The sequence below is a fragment of the Gadus macrocephalus genome, chromosome 15 (assembly GCF_031168955.1).
Source record: "Gadus macrocephalus chromosome 15, ASM3116895v1".
NCBI lineage: Eukaryota > Metazoa > Chordata > Actinopteri > Gadiformes > Gadidae > Gadus > Gadus macrocephalus.
Window position 1 is genome coordinate 12591811 of NC_082396.1, and position 15333 is coordinate 12607143.

A 15333-nucleotide genomic window follows, 5' to 3' on the forward strand; every position below is an offset into this window, starting at 1 on the left:
AGAACAATGCTGTGTACTGGTGGTCCTTAGGTTGAGAGTTTGAATCCTGATTGACATCATGAACAAGCTGAACATGACATTCTGTCATTGCCACTCATTTAAGAAACACAACATTGAACAGCACCTGAAATTCATCAAACAATCAACATTCCGGCTCATTCATTTCCAAGAACCGGACTGCCAAGACACAGTATGGCATTAAGGGGAACTTCTTCATTAACCATTTTTAACTTCATAATTAATTCTGTCATATTTATATTTCTTCCGTTAGTGCGTCTTGACAAATTTTTTTTAATTTCCCCAGAATTTCGAAGATTTTTCAGATATATGCTTTGAAGAAAGCCCCCGATTCACTTGAGAAATGTGCGCTTTGAGTTTTCTGGATGTTGTGTGCTTATTAGGGGTGTAACGGTACATGTGTATTGAACCGTTTCGGTTCGGGGTGCTCGGTTCGGTACGGAGGCGTACCGAACGAGTTTCCATACGGACATATTAAGTAGAGGACCGCATGTGTGGAACATGCTGCGGCTGCACATGCAGTTGCGCACACGTAGCTGTGTTCAAAATCGTTCCCTATTCACTCACTCACTATTCCCTATATAGTGTTCATGATATAGTGCACTATTTAGGGAACGAACAAACGAGTATTCGGACATTACGCTGAACATTTCTAAACGTCATTTGCGTCAGTAAATGCGCCGGGTATTTGTGTGACGCAGACAGATGCGCCCACATCATGTAAACAAACCGGGCACTCACGAGGAAAGCTGGAGGTTGTATTGATGTTGAATGTTACATTTCCTTGTTCAAGTATTTTTTTTATTAATTTTTAATGTTTAATATTCTATGTTAAATCCCAAATAAATTGTTGACATTTCTAAACGAAAGCCGGAGACTCCATCATTAAATGTATTTGTTTTCGTGGTTATTCAGCTGCTTCTTCTCCTCTTGAAAAACACGACCGCATTGCATTGTGGTATACAGGAGTAACATGTAGGGTACATCGTATGTGCACTCAAATTTGGGGTATTATTATCCTGCAAATAATGTGGATAAACAGATTTAAAAATGGGGGGGGGGGTAAAAATTAATCTGAGCAACAACTTCAAACTGTTTAGTGTTGCAATTGTTCATTGTTGCACATTAGATTGAGAAAAGATTTGTTTTTAAAGAAACATGATTCATGTTATTTAATCTGAGCAACAACTTGAAACTGTTTAGTGTTGCAATTGTTCATTGTTGCACATTCGATAATCTATATATCTTTTTTTAAAAAAACAGTGAGCCAATGTTATTTATTTTTATTTCTACATTTCAGAATCTTTATATTTTTGAGCAGAATTCTAGCTTTGTATTGTCTAATGTTCCTATTGTAAAAAGCACAAAAGTGTGTTATGAACAACTTGAAGCACATGTTATGAAGCACATTTATATTTAGCATTTTGATTTCTTACTGTACCGAAAATGAACCGAACCGTGACCTCAAAACCGAGGTACATACCGAACCGAGATTTTTGTGTACCGTTACACCCCTAGTGCTTATCAATAGACATTTTGACTATGTGAATGAGGCTGCAGTTCAGGTTTATAAATGGAATATCTTTCCTTAAATATGACAATTATATGTCATATTTATATATCTTCCATTAGTATGTTCTTATCTTTTAATTTTGCTCGGACCCCGTTAATCACCGCTTGCGGTTATATCTACGGGTAATATTACCATTTTGTATTTCAGCTTTTATCCAAAAGGACTTCTGAAACATTGAGGAGCTGGATGGGATTATAGCAATCCTGCTTAAAGTCATCCACAGGTAGGCTACTGTGGACATTTGGGACTCAATCCCAGAACCTTTGGGCTGGGAGTAAAACCCCTTCATAATTACACTATAATGCCCCATGTTTACTGTTTGTTGATTTAGAGTTAATAACCTCCATAGCTTCCAATTTGTATAAGGCTTTAAATATGAAAACTGTATACAAAACAGGCAGGTTATCTTATTCTAACCAGAGGGGGGAGTCATCCACCCATAAGGAAACACACAGCTGGGGAATCCAATATGGCTGCCGCTGAAACCGACGAGAGAAAAGCAAGATCACTATGTTGTCGCGTGTGCACGCTATAATGGGATACTTACTTGATAAAACTGTCCACGTGTGCCATGGACGTCTCACAGTTCTTCCCCCCCACTTCCTGACAGTGCACCGCGATGAAGTGAGGCTTGTGCGAATGTACGGTCTGTAAAAAAGAAAATAGAAATACTCATATAACATATAGAATACACCCAACTCAGTGTTTTGCATGGGCAAGTGTTACAAAAAAATTGCCCTATGAGTTAAAAAAAAAGAAAAAAAAATTTAACTGTTCAATCACAATATAAGAGTCACAATATAAGAGTCTTGTTTTAAAGTCTGGTTTTGGTTTTCCCCAGTCAAATTCTCTATACTTTATTCAAAGCATAGTTCTATATACCTTACAACTTCACACATTTGCATTTAGCAGTCCTCCAATGAACAATCACAAAAGGCGTGCGAGTGAGGCAATGTTGACCAACTCTTCTCAAAGCGCATCCCTGTGTCAACATCACAGCTCCCTCAATACCAGACATCAGAAACAGGGATCAATCACATGCATTATATTCCTCATCATATAGCCCCCGACTATCACACAGACCCATGATGGATAACTAATTGAAGTGCACCGTAAACAGAAGTGAACCCCAGGTATAATCACAGAGCTCGACTCGGTTCAGCCCCTCGCCCATCAAATCATGTCTCCTTCGCCCCTCCTTTCTCCGGTACTGTGACATTCTCCTGCATTTACACAAGACAGAGTGCCACACTAAGGCAGACACCCACATGGATTCAGCTTGTTCAGTGACACGCATTTAGCCAGACACCCCCTTCGGGTCTGCGTCTGCGTTAGCCACCATGCCTTATACCGATCTCTGTGCAGTATCGATACTGGCTTCCGCAGGCTAATGTGGAACATGACGACCGCGGTGCTTAATGGACTGCCTGGGGTGGTTGTGTGGCTGGGTGGGGGGGCTGGGTGGTTCGGCGGGAAAAGGTGGGGATTGTGCACGTATGTGCATGTGACCGCGAGCCTGTGGTACTGGTTGAATAAAAAGGACACACCGCCATTTGAATATTTCCCAGAGAGCAGATCAGGTCTCCGTTCCACACGTGTCGGGAGTGTGGCAGGGGTCAAGTGACCCACACAGTCCTTCCCCCTTACATACATTTCTTCTTCTTTCTGAACCAGGTGTTTGTGAGCGACCGGTCGCGGTGATTCCAAGGCGTCGACCTCGGACAGGAAATCCATAGAGCAGAGTGAATTCCAGCCCTGACTGCTCACTCAGGGCCCGTATGTCAATATCACCAGAGATAGATGTGGGGTGTGTGGGATGGGGTCACTACTACCTGCTTCACTACTACTAGCCCCCCCCCCCCCTCACCCCATCACATAAGCGTCTCTGGGGCCAGGACGTGTGGCTCTCTCACTCTGAGGGGGGTGGGGCCGAATCAAATAAAAGTAATGTATGGCAATAACGCTATGGATTTTCCATCAACCTATGGCTTGTCCTCGGGCCGTCCGACTCGCGAATGTGAGACCCAGTGGGTGGGTCAGCGCTCAAACTTGGGGAAGATTAGTGGACCCATCAGCCAGATACGTGGAGCGAGAGAAGGTCCTCGCGTTATGGTCCCGGGGGGGGGGGGGGGGGGGGGGGGCAGTGTTAACTAACCTTAAACACCATACGTATGTGTAAGGGAGAGAGACAGAACGATCGCAAAGGAGAGGGAGAGAGAGAAAGAGTGCCTGTGTGCGTGTGTGCACGTGATTACTTTGCTGGCCTTTTGTTTGTCTTTCCATGCAGTGAGCTGCAGCCCCACTTTGACAAACAGACTGTATCCCGGAGCTAATTTCATTAGCACAATCAGGCTCTCACTGCACAGAACCACACCATTAACAAGTGAGCCTTATCTTTACTTTGGCAAAAAGCGGCAACAACAGATGGACAAATCACCAATTAACTCTTGGGGAGGAATTCTGTTTACCCTTGCAGTCACTCGGCGGTTGTCATGTGGACACACCGAATAAAGGAGCTCTAAAGAGACTTGCTTTATGGTGGGCAACAATGGAAGCTGCCTTTTATGAACACAGTCAAACTCTTTAAAATCTCCATCAGCGGGGGCTGATACTAAGATACGTCCGTATAGTGAACCTCAACCTGTTCCACACGCAACATTTCCTCAAAGAATAGACCAGTGTTGGCGTCGAGAGCATGCTTGCCCTCTGCTCGAACAACATCGCTCTTCAAGGAAAATCTGCGGTGTACTTGTACACCAAGCCCAATGGGAGAGAAAACATGTAAACCTGAACGCGGTTCTATCCAATCACGTTCACGTCACCCTGACTGATGAATTACACACTGGGCGGGCGGTATACAGATGCCACTAATAAACGATCAAGTGTGTAGCAGTTATAATTTATATTAATTGTAGAGTACGTAATGGAACTCGATGATGAATGGACCATTATTTCTGAATAGATTACAGCCACCAATCAGAGTGCCTCATAGTGTAGGGCAAGCCACATGGGTCACGACATGTGGCTTGCCCTACACTAGTGTCATTGTGTTAGGATCCAATCTTTGATTGTGTCACTTATTAAGTAAACACTTACATTTACCATCTAGCAGGCAGTTAAAGAAAACAATCTGATTATAGGTCAGGAAGGTTATTTAAATTCAATATGCATTCCAATGTATTTAAGATAACCTTCTTGTAGACCGAAGCCCTGATGAGCCATCCTCAGACCATTTAGAAAAAGCCACTAAACCTCTGTTGAACTCTTGTATGTTTACAGGTTCATGAGGATCTATTAGAAAGAAGTCTGGGTGACGCAAACCACGCACTACAAGAATGGGCCCTAAGACGTCCCAGTTATGCTTTGGGATGGCAGAGCACCCATTGTCCCTCAAACACTACTTGGAAGGGAACCTGCTGTGATCACTAAACAAGAGAATCGTTGATTTGATGGAAACGCCGGCAAGTTAACACTATCCTATTTCATGTTGTGTATGTCTATGTCGTTCCATGTTGCACGATTAACACCACGGGGTGTCAAATCACATCTATTTATGTCTGCCGTAGTACTAGCAGCGGCGGACTAAAAGTTGGATAACGGCAGTGTTGGATAACGGCAGACTGAGCACGCTGGCGCTCCCACAGGCTGAGACGGAGCTGATGTTATCGTCGGGATCTACATCTCTGTTTACCCCGCTGGAACACCTCGGGGAAGCGGCTCCATTGTTGACACTAATGCTGTCCAGCACAGACAATGTTGGCTAGGAACCTTGGCAGGAAATTTGACCCCAAGTGTTTTGGTCCATTGGGACGAACACAAAAAGGATCACGTGCACAGGAGAAGATCGTCTGTCCAGAATGCTTTAGAAGTATAAGGAGGACTTGATAGTCGTTTGATATACCATTACACACACACAGTGGATTTACAATGTTTTGCATTACTCCATCAATACTACTTCCACTACATAGTCTTAAAGGGAGCAGGGCAGCCTGAACAATGAGCTCTCTTGACTTCAGGTGCAGCACCAAGCTTTCTAATTACAATGTCACAGCCAGAGTGTTTATCAGTATTTTATTCCGATCAAACTTTGAAATGTAACTAACTACCTGAAATGGCAAATTACAAACGAGAATGTTCACTTCAGTCAATTAACCACACATATGGCCTTTTTAATGAAGCAACTGAGCCATTGATATAAAAAACCTTACAATCAATAAAACCACAACAACAGACCGGATGACCTGATAAGTCACTGACCTTTGCTACCTAGTGTTTCTATTGTTTCGAATTGTCTCACACGTGGAGCAATGCAAATCAAGGTCGATTAGGCCCCTGTGCGGCTCTCAGGTTGCCGAGGGCCTCAGCTGTGTGGAAAAGGCAAATTGTCTGTGTATTTGCTTATATGGGGATGGCCGGGATCTAGACCCACTCTAGTCTGGTGATTTTTGGATCAAAGGACTGTAGGCTTGAAGAATATCCAAATTGTGTCCTAATTATGGATGCATGATGAAGTCTGCAGACACAGATGTTAGTACCCTGCACAATTACTGACTAGTAGAGACTTGGTCTTTTAGTACCAAGTCATCTGAAATATAGTCCAAACTAGGGGACAGTACACAAAAGTCACGGTTCGGTACGTACCTCGGTTTAGGGCTGAGGGGTCTCCGTAGTTACAAAGTCGGATTACGGAGTCGGAGTAGTATACTTTGGCTAAACGGTCCGGGGGGAATTCCGACTTCAAGTTTCTAATTGTGCACCGCAAAACAAGCCTTTACATTCGCCACATTAACGCTATTTGCGCCACATTTACGCACCGCGGTCCACCTCTATAACCACACCGAAGTGCCTGTACCGTGACGGTTCGGTTCAAATACGTGTGATCGTTACACCCCTAGTCCAAACAGGCAAATGTAATGTGAAAGCTAGTAAATAAATACAGATAGTAAGTATATAGACAAGCATAGTGTGTGTGCACAGTTGGCCTGTATAAGATGATGAATTGGTCAGTAAACAAGTGGGTCACAAATTACTCCAAAAGTAAGAGGTTGTGTCGGAAACACCTTAGCATTAGTTAGCTAGCAGCCAAACATATCCCTTTTAAGCGGCATCATCAAGAAATATATCGAACCAGTAAGAGTACTAGAGTTCACGCTAGTTTGTGGCCAACCTGCTTCAAAGTGCCACGGCCGAGTACTGTTCAAACACAGACTTTATTGTTTGAGTATTTATCGAACGACCTGCTAGCGTAGCACGGTTGAGTCCCGTTGTCGCTGGCCAAGCACGCCGTGCCACGGAGAGTTCATAGTATGATGCTCGTTTCCATGACGTCACCCGGAGAAGGCACAGTGCTGGCACAGGGTCTGCAAGGCAAGATTGCCCTCCTTGCTGCCCTCACAGAGGGGAAGAACTTTTAGTCTAACTTAACATTTCTCTAGTTCTAGGGAGACGCTTACTACCGCCTTCTGGCTCGTCCCATCTCTTTGCCTGGTCCGTTTACACGTCCCAGGAGGATCATTTGGTCTCACTCTTTGACCTCAACTAAACAGCAGTTTGGATACTTTAACCCAGGATTTTCCTCAACAGTCCTAGTCACACTGAATTAATCAATGATCCGGTTCAGCAATTACTTCTAAAAGAGACACAGATCATGCCTTCTGGTTCTAAAGGGGTGACTATCTGCACTCAGACCAGCTGAATGCATGTGTGTGTGTGACTGCGAGTGTGACTGCGAGTGTGACTGTGAGTGTGACTGTGTGTGTGACTGTGTGTGTGACTGTGTGTGTGTATGCGTGTGTGTATGTGTGTGTGTGAGAGAACAGAGGAAAGCCTGAAACACTCGACACGCACACAGTGTCGGGGGACAACTGCTTGCGTTGTGGTAGAGGCGAGACGGCCAATATTTGGTGATGTCAGTGTTTTCCCTTGGGCCCTGAATCAGGCGACCCAAGACACACACCGTAATGGCTCCTCATAATGATCCATGTGACTACGCAAGTTATCGTGTGTGAGAATGTGCTTAACTGTGATGAATAACTCCATCGACTATAGTGTCAAGAGTTTAACATATCTTTAGTGATGTTGTGCATTACATCAAAGTTCAATGAATGTTCACGTAATGAATCATATTTATTGTCAGATTGAACTGAGACCTACACCTCGGGGTACAAGATAAAAGGCAAGAACATATACCAGTCACGCCACTAATTACTATTGTCCATCTGTCTGTCTGTCCATTTCTCCCTCCGTCTCTCCCTACGTCTGTCTGTCTCTCCCTCCGTCTGTCTCTCCCTCCGTCTGTCTGTCTCTCCCTCTGTCTGTCTGTCTGTCTGTCTCTCCCTCCGTCTGTCTGTCTGTCTCTCCCTCCGTCTGTCTGTCTGTCTCTCCCTCCGTCTGTCTGTCTGTCTCTCCCTCCGTCTGTCTGTCTCTACGTCCGTCCACACATAAATGTGTGTCAGCATATGTATGAATGCAGGTGTGTGCGTTTGTGTGTACATGCTTGTGTGTGCAGCCTGCCATTGCCTGCCCCAGTGGAAAGAAATGTGGTTTGTCAGGGGTTCCTGTGAGTTTAACAGGCAGATAGGAAGTGAGGTTACGATCCGGCATTGTGTAACACAGCACAGGCACACAGAAGCGGCCTAACATCCCGATGTGTAATCCATACCCACCCAAAGACTATGAAAAACAACAATAAATATAACAAAAAAACAATAATTTGCCTTCCCTTTAAGATCCTTGATGTGCAACACAGATTTTCTTTTTGTTTAGACTGAAATTAAGTGGAATTAGGACTACACCCGTGTTAAAAGGTGCTGTAGGTTTCGTTTCAAGAGCTATTATTTCAGGGAAATTTGTAAGAAATGGACTAGCCATCGGTCAGCTTTTAGAGAAGGAACTGTGCTCTTTCAAGTTCTCTTTTCAAGGGAGATTCAAGTTGACTGAGCTGACCTCTGTGTAAAATGAATTTCAATTTTAGACCGTTCAGGGATAATTTCTGACAAATCAGGGCAAAGTTTCTGTGATTGGTACTGGGAAACTATCTTCCCTATCAATCGAGGGTGAATGAAAGGCAACACTTGAACTGATAATGGCCAAGACACGGAAGGAGCAGAGCGGGAGGTGAACATTTTTTGGTTGTTCAGTTTTAAAATCATGCTCTGTTCTGCTGCCTTTCTCTGGACAACTCTATAATGGAACGATCCCCAAAGCACCTACAACTCAAATCGATGTTGAATACACGCTGTGTGGTGTGTTGGGGTCACAGGGCTACTGGGTTGAGATTGTCTTGCTCTGCTGTTCTTCACCTTGAAACCCACAAGCTCGTAGTTATCTGCAGCAGGTGAGAGTTTCAATATGAGACTCAACCGACAAGACAGACCTATTTCCCAGCAAGCACCTTTAATTAATTTTATTTTTCTTCTTCTAGGAATGGTGAGTGGCAGTCAGGCCATAACCAGTCAACTGAATCCTCCCAATCTGAATACTTCTTTGTATTCACAACAGCTTGAGTGCAGCACACAACAAGACTTGCTCTCTGTGAACCTTTAAAGGCATCACGTTGGTTTGCCGACTTTAAAGGCATCAAGTTGGTCACGATCCAATGACAATCCAAAGGGAGCATGCAAGGACACACACACACACACACACACACACACACACACACACACACACACACACACACACACACACACACACACACACACACACACACACACACACACACACACACACACACACACACACACACACACACACACACCTCCAAAATAGGAAATATGTAGAAGCCCTTGAATACGTAATAACATTCAATAAATCATCACTTTTAAATGATTAAAATAAGTACTGAATGGGAACAGCGTTTAGCTGAAGGTGGGGGGCTGGTCGGATGGGCATGCTTCATCACCGTACCTGCTCGAATTCCCTCAGCCATGTCTTCTGGAGGTTTTCAGGCTGGAAAAGAGAAAACAAAAACAAATCACTAAGCGATGCAAACAACTTATCCCTCACAAGGTGACCATGTGTTTAAAAACACAAACTCGATGCAGATGTACACATCGCTTTGTGGAGATGGGCCCAAGGATGCTTTTGTAAGGAAATAAAGCTAATTGCAGTTGCCTAGTATTTTATTGCAGTTTGTCTCGAGCTAGGTATGCTAGTTAAAATAACGCTAGTACGTCAGGTACCCAAGTAGGTAGACTTGGTTAAGACTTTTTCAATAGACCCCTTGATATAAAAGACAACGTTTGCAATCCAACGGAACGGTTGGCACCGGCCGTTGTGTTTCCTGGTGTAAATATAGTAACGAGGGTACAGTCGACTGTGAGCGCCCTGCTTCTATTCAGGGCCAGCTATAACGCTCAGTGACACGCTTTCCGTTCCCTCTCATTCAACTACTCTCTCGCCCTCGTTTTCTCCCCCTCTCCTTCCTTCCCTCTCTCTGCATTTCTTTTCAGAGACCTGGCCTTCATTTCCATTGTGCTGTGGAATGACAGCAACCCGGACAGTCCACCATGTAAGGAGAGATCACCCTGTGTCCATACAGTTCGGATGAAATGCTCTGCTTGTGCGTGTGTGTTTGTGACCGAGTGTGTGTGTGAGCGAGACCAGCCCTGCAATAAGTGAGAGACTGTTGAGAGCAGGAGCATGGGCCGTGTTCTCCTGCTCCACCAGTGCAGGTTGGTGCAGTATCCTTGGATAACTTCAGCAGCCCAGAGAACACCAAAAATCTCAACGCCATGGCAACAGAGAAAAATAACTGAAAGAAAATGCAGCTAAGCAAATATACTCTATGGCTGTGCTACGCAGGACTTTGCTAGTTCCAAACAAATAGTACCGGTAGCAGGAGATGAAATCTAGGTTCTACTTATCTTGGCCCATTAGTGTGCAATGGTCATCAAAATCGGTTATAGGATTGTGTGTGTGTATGTGTCCAATTATGTTAATTATGTTATTAACGAGTGCAGTACTTTTATAATGTTGAGGCAAGTTCTAGTGAATAAACACTACATATACCTTGTGTGGCTAGAGCGTAGGTTAAATTGTAGGTCATCATTTTCCCATTGCATATTTAGGTAGCAATACTTATAGAAAAAATAATCCCACTGAATGATGTCTCCATCAGGAACTTGGTATATCGTTTAAACTATGTTTTTTTTTACGTATTCCTGTGAGAGAGTGAGTGTGAGAGGGAATGTGCCTGTGTGTGTGAATGTGTGTGTGTGCATGCACAAACACTCACGCACACATGTATCTGTGTGTTGCCCCCCACCAGATCCAGCCATGCAGAAGGTCTTTATATGGACATCGGCGCTGGACCTTGTCATTAATCACATGGAGGGAGGGAGCGAGGGAGGGAGGGAGCGAGGGAGGCGGATAGAGAAAGGGAACCTTCCACCTGCCTGTCTGTTGTGGTGTCAAGGCAGTTAGTGTTCTTAATGGACCAAACTGCTACCCGTGTTTACAGGCAAAACTTGCCTTTGGTTTTGATTGTACATAGTTAGCATGCGTTTAGGCGTAGCACTTCCTTTCGATCACTTTACGATGCTATCGTGTCAGTCATGCGGTGTACGTGCATGTCCGTATGTTCGCCTGTAATGCCAGTGTGTGTGTATGTGTAGTTGTGGTTGGAGATTTTGGGGTGATAGACATTTTATAACTGAACAAACTAAACCACTGTTTGAATGTTTTGCACACCAATATAAGACAGCCAGCAAATGGCTACCATTACCGCCTGTGTGTTTGTATGTTACTGAATCCAGCTAGTCTAATTTCAACAGCAGCCACAACCATGGAGTGGACTTAATGAAAACCAATACTCCGGCAGTGGGCCAGGTGGCTTGACAGCTACTGGTGGACAAGAGGACCGTTTGGAGACCCTCTGAAACTCCTTTTGAATTAGGCCTTTCCTCTTTTTTTTTTTTTTCCCACCAAGAACTAGAGCTGTTGTAATTAGGCCGAACCACCTCTGGGCTTGTGGCAAGATTGTTTCTCGTCCCCTGGAACAGATGCAGACCTTGCTGGCATTGCCCACAGGATAGGCCAGCGGGCCCACAGGGAACAACCCCCCCCCCCCCCCCCCCCTCCCCTCCCCCACCACCTTCTCTGGCGGCCAAGGTGGCCCCGGTATGCAAAGTGGGCTAATTGAGGGACGGAGGGAGCCGGAGCCAGCATGCATCTGGGCCCTGGTCCCTGCGTGCACCTCGGCACCTCGGCACCTCCAACAGCCAATCAGAAGTTAATTTGCCGCTAATTAGAGAGATGGGCTTCACACCAGCACAGATGCAAAAATAAAACCTTCCTGGTCACCCCTCTCCTTCGGGTACTTCTCTCCCTCTCTTCTCTCCCCTTTCTTCCCCTCTCTTTCTGTGAGCTTCCCATTCCTGTTGCTCACTCCATGGCCTACCTGTTTGACAGCAGGGTGGGGAATAAATAGACTCTTAGTTAGGTTTAAAAAGTGAATGCGCCTGGCATAAAAAACAAACAAACAGAAGAGCGTGCTTTCTGAATGAGCCAATAGAATCATCTAAACAAAAGGCCTCTATTTCGGTACGCCGCACCATGGAGAGGATCATGTTTGCCCCCAGATCAGCTCAAACCACATTGGATCATTGTCACAAATCTGAACACACATTTCAACTTGAGACTGTGATGATGCCGTGAAGCTGTTTAGACCGTGTGCTCACACAATGAATGATAGATGGTAAACAGACAGGTGTAATCGTACATTCGCCGTATCAGATTACATCCGCCGTGATGCTGCATCAGAGGGTCCTGGTTAACTCACGATGGCAAACACATTTGGGGATTGCAAATTCCTTGATTTTGAATGTGGCAAATGCAATGCAAAGAGGTACAGCTGGGCCAGCCGGAGAGTGCAATAGTGAAAAAGTGGTCACTGAGCCGTGCATTTATTTGCAATAAAATATGGAAAAGAGGAGTTTGCATACCAAATCTGGGGTAAGTTTAAAAAAATGGAGACAACCATTCTCCAGACGTCCTACAATTAGGACAAAAACAGACTTACAACCTTTGTATTTCTAACGGACCAAAACAACCAGTGGCTGAGCTCCTGGAGAGAGGGTGGACGAGGCGGAGGTCATGACCTCGTCGCAGACCTAAGAGGCATTCTATCGGCTGGTCACAGCACGCACATTCCTTTCCATCTGGGGAGTGGCGCTAGTAAACTGCAAGAGAAGGGAATTCGAAGGCTTGTCCTGCAGAGAACCCCCTACTGGGTTCTGCTGGGAACCACCTGGCAGCCACATGATCATATTTCGCACAACCTCTTCCAAGGAGTCAACCCCCCGTGTGTTTGCTGATTCACACCCTGCCCAGCTATTGCACGGCCGCCACGTCCACCTCCACAGAGATCTAGATTGGACCAATGACCAACTGGACCTTGTTTTCTCCTCCCATCCTTTCTTAAAGCAGCAGTCTCCGTCTTGTTTCTTACAGAAACAATATGAGGTCAAGAGGCTTGCTGAAAAGAAAAATTACTTTTGTCATGAAATAGAAAAGGAGAAAGGAGATTGAAAGGAAGTGAACCCAGCTGAAGATTTAAGTAGTTGTTCATACCGGTGTGCCATCACACTGTGGAAAACAAACCTCCCTCCACCTTCTCCAATAAAAACTGAGCTGGACGATAATCGCTGGGTCAGATCCGCTCTCATAAGCCATCACTCCCCACCCCTCCCGAGGTCCTGTGCCACCCATTAAAACGCCACATCTACGCAGCCCCCTCCATCCACTCTCAGCGTGTTGGTCAGCACAGTCTCTACGAGGAGGACTTCTAACCAAGGATACTTAAAATAAGCAACCAGTTGCTAGGTGACACCTGCATCTATTACTAGACACAAACACATCATGCATCTCAGGGAAAAGAATCCAGCTCCAACCTGGTCAAAGAGAGTTACAAAGCCTGCAATGTGTTACTCATGCACGTGTCCATACAAAAGATCCCCATTATAAAGGCACTGTGCCTCTGAACCTCAATGGCACAGCCATCGTTGAACATATGCGTAAACATTTGTTAACACATAAGCAAATAATAAACTGGGACACATGATTTCCTTTGACAGTGTTGGAGTCTTTTATCTGTTTTGACATTATAAATAGGAATGAAACAGAAAAATGTTCACAGGGACATCACGATGTGATCAGTTGGCTCAGTCTTCTGTAAATCAAATGCAAAGAGGGCTTAATATGAGGCAAGGTGTCGTTATTGACATCCACGCAGAGCATTTGATTTGACAAAGCCCAAGCTGGATTCAAAACCATCATGTCAACATGGCCAATATCTGCTCCTATATGATGATCAATGTTAGAAAATCAGTCAACGTATATTGCTCGGTTCTGCCACATACTAATCAATAGAAACAGGCAAGAACCCTCTTTGAGGTTCCTATAACCACGCTTTGCAATGCAGATTCTTGACAGCCGACAGCACTGAGGAGTGTAATGGATTTCAATTAGTAACAGAGCCTTTTGATCCAGTGACGCATAGCCACTGAAAGACAATCCCGCAAAACTCATTAATAGAACCTGACTCTAAAGAGCCGACAGAAAGACAAATGAAATGTACTGAGAGTTCAAACGTCTAAGCTTTTACGTCATTGACCCTCAACCCCTAGCGGCTCCAGAGAAGAGAAGAGGTAGGTGTGTGTGTGTGTGTGTGTGTGTGTGTGTGTGTGTGTGTGTGTGTGTGTGTGTGTGTGTGTGTGTGTGTGTGTGTGTGTGTGTGTGTGTGTGTGTGTGTGTGTGTGTACACATGGTCAAAAGGACCAGATATTGGCTTACAGGGAAGTGAGTGAGGGCATAGCCATAAATAGCCTTCGCTCCACATGGGAGAGCAGTGATCGAGGACAAGGTGTGTGGTTAGACGTGGGAGGGGGTGCAGGGAAGGAGGGAACACAGTTGATTGGCTAACAGGCTTCGTGCGCCACTGAAACAAACGGATCTCTTGCAGATCCCTCCCTGCTCCTAAAATGTAAAAATGCAAAATAAATATATGGTACTCTAACCAAGTGTATAGAAGTTGTATTGTAACCTTTTCTTGTCATCTCATCTTAATGCTACCTTATGGGTTCAGTGAAGAATGATTAATTGATTAGTCAGAGAAACAGTTACAGACAGATAACGGAGCCAAATAACTGCTGGTTGAAGTTTGCTGAGCAGAGAACATTTGTGAGATTTTCTGGGGAAGGTTAGGGTTGACCTCTGAACTCAGGTGATGTTGGTTGGGGGGGGATTGTTGTACTCTGCAGTGTCTGGCGAAAAATTATAATCACTAAAGACAGGAAACCCAGGATAAGACTTGTGCTAGAAGTGTGTGGGCGGACGGACACACACACACACACACACACACACACACACACACACACACACACACACACACACACACACACACACACACACACACACACACACACACACACACACACACACACACACACACACACACACACACACACACACACACGGAATAGAAACGGCCCGCTTCCACCCAGGATATCGGATGTGGCCAGGCACCCAACGCAAACCCACATAGATAACACGTAGAAGATGTTGTTGGAGCCATGTGAAATAAGGGATATGGGATGCATTAGTACACGTATATATGTTCTAACTCTCGACTCATACACGCAAACACATCAACTCGTACACAGAAACACATTAAACATAAAAAAAAAATACAATGCAATGCAATTATCTTGGGTTGTTTTTTTTGTCGCCGATAAGAGTAATCA

General features: G+C 44.8%; 1 long non-coding RNA gene across 2 annotated transcripts in view; it reads right to left on the bottom strand.

Annotated features, from left to right (window-relative positions):
• Positions 1-2157: 2157 nt before the first annotated feature.
• Positions 2158-15333, bottom strand: part of LOC132473429 (uncharacterized) — a 36582-nt gene continuing 23406 nt past the window's right edge. Inside the window, exons 2-3 of one of the 2 annotated variants that reach the window (XR_009529379.1) lie at positions 9497-9538; positions 2158-2239 (exon numbers count right to left, since the gene is read on the bottom strand). This is a non-coding gene — a long non-coding RNA (uncharacterized LOC132473429). The remainder of the gene's footprint in view (positions 2240-9496; positions 9539-15333) is intronic. The other variant, XR_009529378.1, reaches the window with a different exon arrangement.